The sequence below is a fragment of the Muntiacus reevesi genome, chromosome 2, assembly GCF_963930625.1.
Source record: "Muntiacus reevesi chromosome 2, mMunRee1.1, whole genome shotgun sequence".
NCBI classification, from domain to species: Eukaryota; Metazoa; Chordata; class Mammalia; order Artiodactyla; family Cervidae; genus Muntiacus; species Muntiacus reevesi.
This window is the reverse complement of record NC_089250.1, coordinates 231576673-231591817: the sequence shown is the minus strand read 5'-3', so window position 1 is coordinate 231591817 and position 15145 is coordinate 231576673. Positions and strand designations below refer to the sequence as shown.

General features: G+C 49.4%; 1 pseudogene; it reads right to left on the bottom strand.

Annotated features, from left to right (window-relative positions):
- The window catches only part of LOC136157445 (craniofacial development protein 2-like), a 91782-nt pseudogene that overhangs the window by 72272 nt on the left and 4365 nt on the right, over window positions 1-15145 (bottom strand).

Sequence of the window (15145 nt, the reverse complement as noted above, 5' to 3'; positions counted from 1 at the left end):
TTGGTTTTTAAAATCATCCATTGTATTGCCTAGAAAGGCACCCCACGCTGGCCACTGTCACCCTGCCACTGACAGACCTCAATACCAAACTCGTGAGTTGATGACAGCTCCGAGTCATGTGTATAAACCGCATTAAGTGCTCATGCATGTCATTTCATTTAATCATCCCAGTTGCCTTCTGAAGTGGGTACATGTTATCTCTTCGGAGAGGTTAGGTCACTTGGGCAAGATCACACAGTTAACAAGTAACCAAACTGCAAACCCTGCTGTGTGACGCCCATGCCATGAGTAGGGGACCCTGGGGGGGTCCCAGGCTCATGTCTCACTTTGGCTTTGCCTGGAAGCTATCCTGTGTGACCAAGGGCCAGTTTCTTTTCTTCTGGTTTTCGATTTTCCCACTTGAACCATGAGTAAGGTTTACACCACCTCTCAGACTTTGACTTACTTTTGGTTGTGCCGGATCTCCATTGCTGTGTGCCGGCCTTCTCTAGTTGCGGTGAGCGGGGACTACTCTTCGTTGTGGTGCACGAGCTTCTCATTGCGGTGGCTTCTCTTGTTGTGGGGCACAGGCTCTAAGCACATGGGCTTCAGTAGTTGCAGCATGCAGGCTCAGTAGTTGCAGCACAGGGCCTTAGTTGCTCCGAGGCGTGTGGAATCTTCCTGGACTAGGGATCGAACCAGTGTCTCTTGCACTGGCAGGCAGATTAAGACTATGATTTCTGCTTGTGAGAATCCTGGTACGTTCGATGTCATGACACACATGGCATGTTCAGAAAGTTTTAACTGGAGAGAGACAAATGAGGGGACAGTTCCAGAGGTGTGAGAATCCAGCAAAGGATGGTGAGGTGCACGGGTATGTTGCCACCACTGGGCCTGGAGGACCTGGAGGACCTGGAGAGGCAGAGGAGTTAGTGGAGTTCAGGAAAACAGGAGCCATGGGAGAGGGGTGGCTGGGATCTATGGCCTTGGACAGAGGGAGGCAGCCCCTGCCAGAGCCAGAAGTGGCCCGGGCCCCCCGACCCAGCCCCCACATACGTGCTCCACACTACACTGCCCAGGAATGCTGGCAGCTGGAAATCCAGAGAGTGCAGTGTGTTCGCTGCTGGCACAGAGCAGGCCGTGTGCAGGGGGCAAGCAGCAAGCAGCAAAGGGGTTTTTGCGGGAGCGGTGCAGTTATAAAACCGACAGGCACCTGCTGAATGGTGACGCAGCGGGAGAAGCCCCCTGCTGCCGGCCACGGGCCTGGGGAAGCAGCGGGCATCCCACGTCCCAGGCTTTTCTTTTCAAAATAGACACAGAAGCAGGCAGGCTCAGCCTTCCCCTAATTCTTGCGGGTAATTCGGATGGTCTTGAATCACGTTTCAACCTTTCCTGGCATCCTTTCCTTCAAGATGAATATGGCTGAAAGACTACTGCATCTAGAACTTCCCTAGAAATAAATGTCCTTGCTCACTGAGAATCCTTCTGAGGCTTTCGATTCCAGGGAGAAAAGTCTGGACCACTCTGAAAACTCAAGCAGGAGGGGTTAGCAGAGGAGAAATAACCACGCTGCAAGGCTGCGAATTGTGACTGTAGCACAGGGTGACTTGGTGAGTAGTTTGGGGGCCCGTCACTTCCTGGTGCTTACCCTGCCTGCCTTTCAAGTCTCTCTTACTCCTCCCACGATCCAGGCGTTGCTTCAGCATCCACCTGGAAGCAGCCCCCAGGACTACCTGCTCCCTCCTCTCCCAGCCCCACGAGTCTGTCTGCACCGCATCACCGGCACACTGAGCACTTGGACACCAAGTTTTTTTTTTTTGCCAGAACTTCCTTCAGCAGCAGTGTTCAGCCTGGCTTCGTTTCCAAACACACAGGGGACATGCTGGGAGACCAGTGTGACATCTCTCCCTACCTGGTAAGGGGGGGATCGATAGTCATAGACTTCCTATTAGGACATATTAGCAGCTTTAAAAAACATTCCACTTTGATCCACAATTTCTACTTTTGAGTCGGTCTTTTAAGGAAAAAAAGGATTTGCACTGTCGATCAAAATGTGTCTGATAAACTGGTAATAGGACTTAAGGTCAGATACCCGACTCAAACTGAATGAAGCAAACATGTGAATGTATTCACTCATGTGATATAAAAAGTCAGGGAATTCATTACTTCCGAAACAGAAACAGACTCACAGGCTTCAAGAATGGGAAGCGATCGTCAGGGAGTTTGGGATGGACATGTACACACGGCTTTGTTTAAAATGGATAACCAACAAAGTCCTACTGTATAGCACGTGGAACTCTGCTCAATGTGATGTGGCAGCCTGGATGGGAGGGAGTTTGGGGGAGAATGGATCTATGTATAGGTATGGTTGAGTCCCTTCGCTGTTCACCCAAAACTACCACAATATTGTGTGTTAAGCGGCTCTACCCCCAATACAAAATAGGAAGTTTAAAAAAAAAGTCAAGGAGTTCAGCATTAGGCATAGCTGGATCTAGGGGATGACTTGCTGCTCTTTGCTCTTTCCTTGGTGGCAAGATACATTACCAGCAGCCCCAGACTTTCATCTTAACCTACCAGAACACCAGAGGACAAGACCAGAAGGCCTGTCTCTTCACAGAGGTCACATCTGTCCTAGAATCTGATTCTGATTGCTACATGCTTGTCCTAGACCAGCCCTGTTGCCAGAGGGATGGCAGAAGCTGGTTGGTTGAGCTTTGGTCACCTGCCCTCTCCCAGAGCTGGGGAATAAGGCTGTGTCCTCCTGGACCACTTTCTGAGGAAGGAGGGGCTTCCTGGGGAATACTTGGCGGTGTTCCTGCCAAAAGAAGGGTGAATGGTGGATGGGCAAAGACCGCTAAAGCCCATAACTTCCTCACAGCATCATGTGAAAAAGTGAGAAGTGAACAAATGACCAGCTCTGGAAGAATAGCTTAAATTGTGGCTTTTTCATAAGATGGAATATTATGCAACCACTAAAACACAGGTTAAAATTGAATTTACTGAGAAAAACTTAATGGTAGGATTTGAAAAGAAAGGTTGCAGTGTACATAGGTGGTATGATTTCCACTGTGTAAAATATGCATGCTTTGGAAAGTACTGAAAGAAAAATATAGAGAAATGTTCAGAGTAATTATCTCAGAGCTATATGGGTAAATTTCATCCTGTGATTTTTTTTCTTTTTATATTATAAAGTACTCATTCTATGCATGCCTAAGGAATAAATGCAAACTTTTAGAATCCAAGCTACAAGGTGATTTCCACTTGACCAGCGTGGGGCTGCACTGCGGTCAAGTGGGGACAGCAGTGGGGCTGAGGAAGGGGAAAACAAGGAGGGGATAGGAGGGAGACAGCTCCACCAAGTCCAAAATTTTAAGTCTTGAAGGAGGCAGAGGCAGATTTGGACCCTACTGGAAGGATCTGTTGAGATGTGACTGGGAGTGGCAGTAACTCTGAACTCCCTTGGTAGGCAGACTGGCTTCACTTCTAAGATCTTGTCCATTCATTCATTGGTTCATTCATTCAGTAGATGAGTGCCCCTGCGCTCCAGGGGATGCATAAGGGAACAGGGCCTGTCCTCGTCCCCTGAAGTTAGACGGCTACTGCAGGCTGACCACGTATCATGGGCCTGGCAACCTGTCGTCATCGCAGAGGAGCCTTTGGGAGGACATAGCAGCTGACTTGAGGAGGGGGGGACCACAGGGCCTCCACACACGAACCGAGGCACAGGACAGGTGAACACACGGCATGAGAGGGAGACCATACATTAACCTCACTGTGGCCTCCCCAGCTCTGAGCAAGGGGCTGAGGGTACCAGGCCCTGGCTGCAGACTGAGCGAGGATATTGGAGAGCCCAGGGAAGACTGAAGGGGGGACATGGGCCAGGGGAAGTAGTGCTGGGGGATCCAGGGGTTGTGCGGGTGGCCAGCTTCTGCTCAGAGTAAATGAGGCAAGGAGCAGCCCAGCAGTTAGAGGAGCGGAGGTCTCGGGCTCAGGCACCCAGCTTTCCTCTGCAGCAAACAGCCCGAGCACTGAGGCCTGGGGCACGCTCTAGTTTTCACGTCTGGAAAGGGGAATTCATCCTGCTGTCCTTGGGGTGTTCCTGGGGAGCAGGGCTAATGACCTGAAGCACCTGGGCCAGCGTCAGGAAGACAGGAGGTGCACAGCTCCCGGGAAGAGGATGGGTAACAAACCCAGGAGACGTCCAAGTTGGCACCTTGGCCTCGGCCACACAGAAGGCAGGTCAGTGGGATAGACTGTGTTTTCTAAAGAAAGCCACAACTGGCTCCCATCCTCTGTGCTCTCTTGTCACATGACCTTGACACTCCCCATGCCTTCTGGAGGTAGGTCATGAAGCTTCCACCGACTTCCATACCGTCCTTCTTCCCTCCCTGTCTGGGCCTATTTACACATGGAACCCAGCTGCCATGCTTCAAGAAAGCCCAGGGCACATGCAGAGGCCCCGTGGAGATGTGTGGACTGACAGCACCTGCTGAAGTCCCAGCAAACCTAAGGCATCGAACGTGAGTGAAGAAGCTGGGGCGATGACTCCGGCCCCAGTCCCTATCCGACTGCCGCCGAGCAAGGGAGTACCGAGTAGTTCTCTGTAGCAGAACTGCCTAGTGGAGCCCAGTCAAATTCCAGAACCAGGATACATATCACAAATGATGGTGGTGTTTAAGAGACTTTATTTTTCAGAACAGTTTTAAGTTCCTAGCAAAACTGAGCAGAAGGTACATTTCCCACATACCCCCCGTCCCCGCATAATACAGCCCGTCCTGTATCAAAATCCTGAACCAGAGTGGTACATTTGTTAGTTAATAGACCTACACTGACACCCAATTATCACTCAAAGTCCATAGTTTACATTACGGTTCACTTTTGGTGTTGTACATCATATGATTTCAGTCAAATGTATTACGACATAATATCCTATAGAATAGTTTCACTGCCCTAAAAGTCACCTGTGCTAAGCCTGTTTATCCCTCCCTCCTGGTACCCCTTAATCCTTTTACTGTCTCCATAGTCTTGCTTTTTCTACAATGTCATATCATTGTAATCATATAATATGCATAGTCTTTTCAGATTGATCTCTTTCACCCAGTAATATCCACTAAGTTTCCTTCATGTCTTTCCATGGTTTAATAGCTCATTTCTTATTAGTGCTAAATAATATTCCATTGTCTGGATGTTGATTTGTTCATTTACCTGCTGAAGGACATTTTGGTTGCTTCAAGTTTTGGCAAATACAAATAGAAGTATTTGTGTGTGGTTTTTCATACCAGTTTACATTTCCACCACAATAAGTGAGACTTCCTGTTGTTCCACAGTGTTTTTTGGCCATCCTAACCAGTGTTCTGTAGTATATCATTGGCTTATTTCTCATCATATGATGACATATGAAGTAGAGCATCTTTCTTTTTTCCCCAGATTTATTGAGATACAATTGATAGATAACGTGTGTAAATTTAATATAAACAGTGTGATGATTTGATACGTGTATATATTGTGAAATGATTAGGCTGCTGTGTTTTGCTTAGTTGCTTAGTCATGTGTGACTCCTTGTGACCCTTTGGACTGTAGATTGCCAGGCTCCTCTGTCCATGGGATTTCTCAGGCAAGCATACTGGAGTGGGTTGTCATTTCCTTCTGCAGGGGATCTTCCCAACCAAGGGATCAAACCCACATCTCTTATGTGTTCTGGATTGCAGATAGATTTTTTTACCTACTTACAAAGCATTTTTTTCCTTCTATGTTTCCTTCTAGGAATTTTAAGATTTTAGGTCTTACATAGTCTACAAGTCTTTAATCCATTCAGAGTTAATTTTTTGTGAGGAATATAATACATGAGTCTGATTTCTTTCTTTTTGCATGTGACTATCCAGTTTTCTAAACATCATTTATTGAAGAAACTATCCCTTTTCCATTGATTATTCTCAGTTCCTTTGTCAAATATTATTATGTGCATGGAATTATTTTGGGGTTCCAAAGTCTATTCCATTGGACTGGACATATAATATCTATATGTCTAAAAGACATTTTATAGGCATATAATGTCTATATATCTGCTTTTATGTGAGTACCATACTGTTTTGATTTCTATAGCTTTGTAATACAGTTTAAAACCAGGACATTTGATAGATATCTTTTCATATATTTATTTCCTGTTTGTATATTTTCTTCAGTGAGCTGTCTGCTAAGTTCTTTGGCTCATTTTTAATTGAGTTGTTTATTTTCTTATTTTTGAGGTTTAAGAGTTTTTTGTATATAATAGATAACAGTCCTTTATTGGCCATGTCATTTGCAAATATTTCTCCCACTCTGTGGCTTGTTTTCTTATTCACTTAACATTACCTTTTTTAGAGCATAAGTTTTTAATGAATTCAGTTTATGAATTATTTCTTCCATGAATTGTACCTTTGGTGTTGTAATCTAAAAAGTCATTGCCATACCCAAGGTCACTAAGATTTTCTCTTATGTTTTCCTCTAGAAGTTTGATGGTTTGCATTTTACATTTAAGTCTGTGTTCCTTTCTGAGTTAATTTTTGTGAAGGGTATAACGAAGATCTTGATCTGAGTACTGTATGTAATTCAATCAAATTTTTTTTGCATGTGGGTATCTGGTTGTTCCAGAACGACTTGTTGAGAAGACTGTCTTCTCTTCACTGTATTGCTCCTTCATCAAAGTGCAGTTGACTGTATTTATGTGACTCTATTTCTGGGCTCTTTATTCTGTTCCATTGACCTATGTGTCTATTCTTTTGCAGTTAACACTGTCTTGATAACTGTTGTTTTATAGTATATCTTCAAGTTAAGTAGTATCAGTCCTCCAATTTTATTCTTCTTGCTTTGACACTGAGTTGGGTATTCTGGGACTTTTGCCTCTTTGTATAAACTTTAGGGTCAGTTTGTTGATATCTACAACATTTCTTGCTAGAATTTAACTGAGATTGTATTGAACATGTAGACCAAGTTGGGAAGAACTGACATCTGAACAATACTAGTCTTTCTGTCTATGAACATGGAACCATCTCTCTACTTACTTAATTCTTTTTCGATGTCTTTCATCAGAGTTTCCTAGATCTCCTCATATAGATCTTATACATATTGTGTTAGATTCATATAAAAGTATTTCTTTTGGGGGGAATAACTAATGTAAACGGTGTTGTGTTTTTAGCTTCAAACTCCTCTTCTTCATTGCTGCTTGAGGAAAGCAATTAGCTAGTATATTAATCTTATATTCTACAATCTTGCTATAATTGTTTATTTGTTTCAGGAGTTCTTTTTCCTTGTCAACTCTTTTGATTTTCCACATAGACAATCAGACAGTCACTTAACAAAATTATACCCTACTTTGCTCATCATCTACCTAGTGAGATATTTTGTTGGGCTCAGAGAAGGGTCTGAGGAGGGAAAGATCCATCACCCTATGAAAGTGCACAATTATTATAAAAGTTCAATATACTTACATTATCTTGAAAGACAATATGCACCCTAGATCATTCTTTTTCCTGGAAACACAGTGCGCCCTGAACTACTCTTGGCATAGAAGATGTGTCTATGTCGGGGCTTGGAGGTCTCAGGTCATCGGGAAAGGGGGCGGTGCTGGGAGCTGAGACCTCGGCTGTCTGGGGAGCTGTGGGTGTCGGAGCTGCCCCAGATCTGCATGAAGCAAAAGCCTGGCGTTCGGGACTGAAGAGTCAGCAGTGGCAGATGCTCTCCACACTGAGTCTTTTCCTAGCTGCCAAGACAGGGATCAGAGGAGTATCCAGTCCACAGGCCCAGAGTCTCCCTGTATCTGTTTGGCATAAAATAGCAGCTTCCAGACAGAAAAGAATCAAAACCAACAAAACCCCTCCCCCCAAAACACCTGAGACTGTCAAAAACATCCATTTTTTTTTTTTTGCAGTAAATACCTGTTGTTTTAATCTGGGGTGATCTTCAGCTCACAGCGTCTCGATATCCCTTTGAAGCACTATTCTTTCCCAACTCTCAGCCCAAAAGACAGACAGGGTGGCAGAGGGTGGCATGTGACTCTAGGTTGACCAATCAGCATATCCCACTGGTTTGGCCCCTGTGATTGGCTCAAGGATGGGCCTGGCTCTCCAGCTGGTCCAATGAGAGTCCTCCTCAGGACTTCTGTTAGAACTTCCTTGGTCCCCTACAAGTGTGCCCTTTCTGGTGCGGTTGTCAAATGCCATCCTCGAGCTGGGATTGGGAGGCAGGGACCCGAGGCAGAGGCTGGGGAACTTGCCAGAGAAGGAGAAGATAACCACACAGAGGAGAGCCCAGACAGGAAGTGGGAGGGAAACTGGGGTGTGACAAGGTAGTCTGAAGCCCTGGGTCCTACTGTGCTGAAAACAGCCATGCCCTGGCATTTCCAGTGACATGAGCCAATAAATCCCCTGTTATATGTAATCCAGTTTGAGTGATATTCGTCAGTTAAAAGTGAAAGAGCCTCAACGGACAACCAGTGCAGAGAGCTATAGACAGCAGACCTTATTCCGGAAAGACAAACTCCAGAATCTGAGGAAAGAATCTGGTCTATACCTTTCACTCTTTCCTAGACTGAGCTTCCCTCCAAGCTCCCTCCAAGCTCCCTAACACTCTTACCTGGGGCTGACCTGAAAGCCCTCTGAGCCCCGTTACCTGCCCACACCCTGCCCTGTGGTAGCGCTGAGCAGCACCTGCCCGATGTGCAGCTGCTTGGGCATCCGTCTGTCTCCTCCAGGAGAATGTGAGTCCCGGGGAGCTGGAGCCAGTCTGGCCCCCCTTCCCCTGTAGGCTCTGGCATCCTGCCTGCCATTTACCAGGTGCTTAGTGAGCTGAATGGAGAAAGGAAAGCAGCCCGACAAGAGACAGGGTCCCCTGGAAATGTGGACATGAGCAGGCTTGGGACAAGAAAAGAGCACTGGACTTGGAGTCCAAAAATAAAGGAAGGCATCGTGGCACTGCAGTTATTCAGGGATTTGCTTGGGCCTGTTTGAGCTCTAGCTGCCTCTTCCCAGGGCAGGGAAGTCATGAGCTGTGCCCTGGAGTGTCAGTGACAGTACTCCTGAGGCCGGAAAGTAGGGTTAAAACAGCCCCCTGTTCCTTGGGCACTGGCTTTGTGCTCCATACTGTATGTGTGCGATCTCACATATTCCATTCTGCTACTGGATCGAGAAGGCTGTGTTATTAGCCCCATTTTAGAGATGGGGAAATGGAGGCACGGTGAGGTGAGGTCACCGCTGGTCAGTGGAGAAGGCTGCTCTTGAACCCGGATCCACTGATGACAGAGCCCTTGGGCTTAGCTTTTAGGCTCTGCTGTCTCTGCAAATGCAGAGGCAACTCTGAACTCGTGCCAGGCTCCAGACCTCCCTGAGATGAAGGTCCTTCAACCCTATGTCTCAGTTGGCATCTTGTCCTGAGCGGTATGCAAGGCCAGGCCATTTCCAATTTTGAAGATTCCTTATGTTAAAAAATGAGTAAGCATGAAAAAACATTTCTACCATTGTTGTCTACTTAATATGAATAGGTTTAACAAACAAATGCTCTTAACACACACATAACAGTGAATTTAACTGTTCCAGGGAAATTAAACATTTTCCTTTAAAAAATTTTATTTATAGGTCACTGAAGGCAGCATGGCCCGATAACGGGACACAAGTTTCAAAATAGAGAATGTCCTTTCCATCCTGTTCCTGTGACCCTTGCATAATGGCATTTGGAGGGAAGGACAAAGGCATGCATTTGTGGCCCTTGTCATGGAAGGGAGAATGGGCCCCCCTCAGTCAGGGCTTGGGAGGGGTACCCAGGAGGCCATGCCAAGGTGGATTCAGCCTAACACCTAACACCCGTCTGTGCTGGAGTTCCTGCCAGTTGGGGGCTTCCTGAGAATTTCCAGTCACCAGAAGGGGGCAGACTGTGACTTCTGAAGCCGGGACACAATGGATCTGTGAGGAGGCAGGTGGGAGGGGTTGGAGGTGTCAGGCAGCCACCACTTCGGGACAAACTGGGTCCCCATAGACTGGGCCTGGCTCCCTGAAAACTTCAGGTGTGGTCTGGCTCCAAGGACCCCATCCCAGGGCTGTGACTTGCATCAAGTCACTCACCAGGGCAGCCAGACAGCCTGCGGGTTGGTAGTCTGGCTGGAAGCTGGGGCTGTGGGCTTGGCTTGCAGTGAAAACAGACACACCATCTTTACCTGATTGTATATTGGTGGCTGGAAGGGCTGGTGGAGATTTGGGGTGGGTAGAAGCACCCCTTGGGCTTCCCTGGTGGCTCAGACTGTAAAGAGTCTGCCTGCAGTGCAGGAGACCTAGGCTCAATCCCCGGGTCAGGAAGATGCCCTGGAGAAGGGAACGGCTACCCCCTCCAGTATTCTTGCCTGGAGAATTCCATGGACAGAGGAGCCTGGCAGGCTGCAGTCCATGGGGATTGCAAAAAGTCAGACACGACTGAGCGAGTAACACTTTTGTTTTCACTTAAGCCACCCTTAGGCCTGGCCACTTCTCAGGGAAACCCTTCAGGCCTCAGACACCTCCAGAGTCACCACGCTGTGCGGAGTGGAAGGCACAGAGGCAAACCTCTGAAGGGCCCTTGTGTACTGTGGCTCGAGGTGGGCAGTGCTGGGCGATGGGGGTACCCCTCCCGCTCCCTGACACCCGGCACACTGTTCTGCAGCCACCACTATCCGTGGAGGGCCGGGGGGTGTGCGGGTTTTTCCCCCTGGCCTGACTTCAGTGATAGGTTCTCCTTGGGCCTGCAGCCAGCCTCCCAGACCTCAGTCCCTGCCCCGATTGGGTCCTTTGTGGATTCCCTGAGCCAGGCTCCCCCAGCTCTCAGATGGCTCGAACAAAGAGAATTTTAAAGTGACACAGGCTGGACATGCAGTCGCGAGATGGTGTCTGCCCAGATTAAGGCGAGCTCCAGCGTGGGCCTTTGAAGGGCACTTGATCTCCCGGGGTGAAGATGGATTTTCACAATAGCATTAAGAAAAACCTCACCACCCAGACTCATCCGCCGCTACCCGCCCCATGGTGTCGCTGGGGCCGTGGGGGAGGGTCTGGGCACCTGATATTCTCATACCCCCACCTCACACGCTGCCCCAGGCGGTGACCCGAATGTCGGAGTGAGTCCTGGACCTGTTTCGTGCACCCAGTGTCCTGACCCCATCCCACCCTCCCCTTGCAGCAGAATCGTCTTTTCCCAGCACAAGTCCCACCAGGCTGATCTGCTGCTGCCTTTGCATGACCCCGGCTGCCTCGGGACCCAGTCCAGGCGGTTACCGGCCTCTGGGAAGCCCCGCCCACTTTTCTTGCCTATGGTCACCTGCTGCTTCTAGCACCTTGAACCCTGACTAACCTTGGGACCATCATGCTTTGCTCTGCCTCTGCCTGGCCCCTCCTCTCTGCCTTGAACCCTGACTAACCTTGGGACCATCATGCTTTGCTCTGCCTCTGCCTGGCCCCTCCTCTCCTGTGTGCGGCCAGCTCCTCTCCATCCTTCAGGTATCAGCTTCAGGATGTGTCTTCTTCTGAGAGGCCTTCCTTGACCACTGGGGCCCTCAGTCCTGCTCCCTGCGCCCTGCGCGGTCATAAATCGCATCATCAGTTTGTGTCACTACTGGTCACGGGCTGCCTTCTGAGTCCTGCAGCCTAGCTCAGTGCCAGACACAGAGTAGGTGCTCCACAAATGCCTTTTCTGAAGAAGGGCGGGAGGAATGAGGGGCAGCTAGGAGCCCACGGCATCTGCTCCCTCAAGGAGAGACTCGCTGAAGCTGGGGCTGGTCTGTAAAGCCAGGGGCACGCAGACGGCCATCTGAGCGGTACCTGAGGCCTCCTTCCTGCCCATGACTTGTTCCTTTCCCTCCCTGGAAATGCACCTTCCTCGTGTACCACAGATCTGGGGCCTTCTGCAGGAACTGGGCCCATCTGGCTGTCTGCAAATTCCTAGGCCGGGATCAGCCACCATCAAGAGTCCAGAGCCTGCCTGGGCAACAGGACGCTGCTTCTCAGGCTCCACCCACTCCACCCTCCTCAGCTCTGTCTCCGAGCCCGCCTGCCTGGGAAGGCAGCAGCCCCAGCCCCACCATTCCCCTTAACCCCGACCTCTAGCCTCTTCTTGGAGGCCCACTGGCCAGATGGAAAAGTGTCCTTTCAAGACACAGCCTGGGTCCCTCTGTGAGACCTCTAGACTTGGCATGTGGTCCATGACTCAGTCGCCATTCAGACGGTCCTTTGAACCACACACAGTGCTCAGACTTGAAGGACACCAAGAGGAATAACCACAGTCCAGCTTCCCAAACCCAAGCTTATCCCAGGAGTTCTCATCCTTTCTCCTCTGAAAAAAATAAATGTTAATGGCTCATGGGAAGGACTCTGAGCAACTCTAAGGCATCAAGAATGACATGTCACCAGCAGAGGTGGGGGAGCAAAGCCCCTAGGAGCCTACCTCTCTGCTGTCTGCTCAGGGGGTTCTTTGGTGGCAGGACAGACTCACCCCTGCACTGGCTGCCAGAGTTAATGGGCAGGAGTTGCAGGAAGCAGGAGCGAAGCAGTATGACCAGCCCCCCCAGCCCCTCTGACCCTGGTGTGTGAGAGCTAAATTGCTTCAGTTGTGTCCAACTCTTTAAGACCCCATGGACTATAGCCTGCCAGGCTCCTCAGTCCATGGGATTTTCCAGGGAGGAATACTGGAGTGGGCTGCCATACCCTCCTCTAGGGGATCTTCCTGACCCCAGGGAAGTCTGCATCTCTTACGTCTCTAGCGTTGGAAGGTGAGTTCTTTACCTCTAGTATCACTTGGGAAGCCTATGACCCTGGACAAACTGTTAGATCAATGTTGCAAGTCAAATGGCTGCAGGGGACAGGCAGCAGTGTAAATGAGTCCCTCGTGTGGACTAGGGAGAGCCCCACCTGAAGGATAGTTACTCCAGCCCACTGGCAATTGGCAGAAAAACAAGGTGCCAGTGTTTTCAGATCTGATGATTGTTTTCAAGAAAATTATAAAAAAGGAGTTGTTTTAGAAGATTTCCCATTTTAAAAATTGGCTCATTTAAAACAGGACATCAGCAAGGCAACCAAAATATTTCTGTGGGTCCTATTTGACAGGGCAGTATCGGAGCTAAGCCCTTGGAGGCTTCTCACAGTAGAACTGCTATTTCTTGGTGGGGATGGCTGGGGAATCCACAACTCCTCCCAATGAATCGGCCCCACCCAGAGGCCACATGACCCCTGACCACTGCTGATGGAACAGGGTGGGCACCTGACCCAGGACAGCCAGTCCGGGGTTGGTGATAATTTCTGCTGTGACTTGGGGCCAACATGGGCTTCCCCGGTGGCACTAGTGCTAAAGAACCTGCCTGCCAATGCAAGAGACATCAGAGATGTGGCTTCCATCCCTGAGTTGGGAAGATCCCCTGGAGAAGGCAATGGCAACTCACTCCAGTATTCTTGCCTGGAGAATCCCATGGACAGAGGAGCCTGGCAGGCTATGGTCCCTAGGGTCACGAAGAGTTGGGCACAACTGAAGGGACTTAGCACGCATGCGTGCACACACACACGGGGCCAATACACACAGCCCTGGGCCACTCCATCCCCAGGCCTCTTACTCCTGGTTCTCCCAAGCCCACCCCTTTGTCCTTCAGCTCTGATGGTACCTCCTTGCTGAAGCCTCCTCTCATCACTGTTTAAAGGGCCCAGCATCCCAGGGCGGATGTTTTTTCACTCTTCCATTTTGTTCTCTGTTGTATCCACAGCACTCAGAGTGGGGCCTGACATATCATAGGCTCACTAAATAGTTGTTGAAGAAACTAGTAAGGTCCCCCTCCCTTATCTCCCTTGTCGCTCCACGGTGTCCTGCCCGTCCCCCTGCTATCCCCCTCCCCCAAGCACCACATGACTTGTCCCGGTTTCATTCTGGCAATCAAAAGAAGTATATTAAAGCACGTCCTCACTGACTGTTAAGCAAAATAAAGAAGGGGACCCCGTGACGATACCAAAGTGTAGACCCCAGCTTATAGTAGCCTCTCAATCCATGCTCAGAGTTGCTTCGGGGGCTTTGCGTTGCCTGTCTTGCACGAATGTTTCAGTGTGACTGTCCCACTGGCCTCCGTGAGCATTTAGGAAACCCTCTGCGCCGTTCCCTGGTCCTGCACGCTATCTAGATTTGGAGGTTTCCTAGGACCCTGCGTCTGGGCCTGCTCGCACTCTCCGTTCTTGTAGGATGAGTGTCACACCAGAGTCTATGGCTGATAAAGAGATCATCGAGCGGCCGGTTCATACTGTGTGTCATCCAAAAAGAAAATCAATTTTGAACATCAGATAAAATATGACAGGCGTTTTAAGAATGTATTTTACAGGCAGTGCACTGCGCTAGGAACAGGGTTGGTGGACAGGTTGAGGCCTCGCCGCTGAGCCCCGTCAGTGGGATCTGACGTGGAGCCTCCTAGGAACGCTGCTGTCTCCAGCTCAGCATCACGGCCCCAAATGCCTAGACCGGAGGGCGCCTGCCGGCCAGGCTGCTGGCAGCTGGGGAAGCCGGCCAGAAAGGGCCTCGCTCTTGAGGGACCTGCCACGCTGACTCTGGAACCTCTTCCGGATTGAAAATGAGGAGGCTGGTGCTGAGTACGCCAGGACCCATGGGCCAGTCACTCTGCCTCTCTGGGACTCAGCCTTCTCCCTAAGTGGGGATAACCACACCTGCCCACAGGGAGGGGTAAGTGAGATTGGGGGAGGGGTAGTTAAAACACTTTGAAAAGGAATGGAACAGCTTACTGAAAAACCTAAACGAACTTTCTGGCCAACCCAATATTTTAAACACGGAGGAACTTCACATGACGAAAGTTTTCAAACACTGCAAAAGGCTCTAAGATACAGAGTACGTTTCCTACCTTCTCTGGGCCCCCTACTTCCCCTTTCCTCTCCCCAGAGGCAGCCGCTCAACTTCTTGAGCATGTACGTCCAGAGAAGGCACACATCGCATATGCACTGTTCTGGGCTTGGCGTTGCTTCACGTTAGTTCTACACCTTGAAGCTTTTCAATGTCCATGTTTAGAAAGTGGCCTCCTCCTTTTTGGTGCACGCCCCCTAACATGTGGCCTTTGCTACCGGCCCACGAAACTACACCATGAGCTTCCTGCCCCTCCAAGATGCCAAAGCAGGGTCAGTGGGAGGAGCTGGGGGGT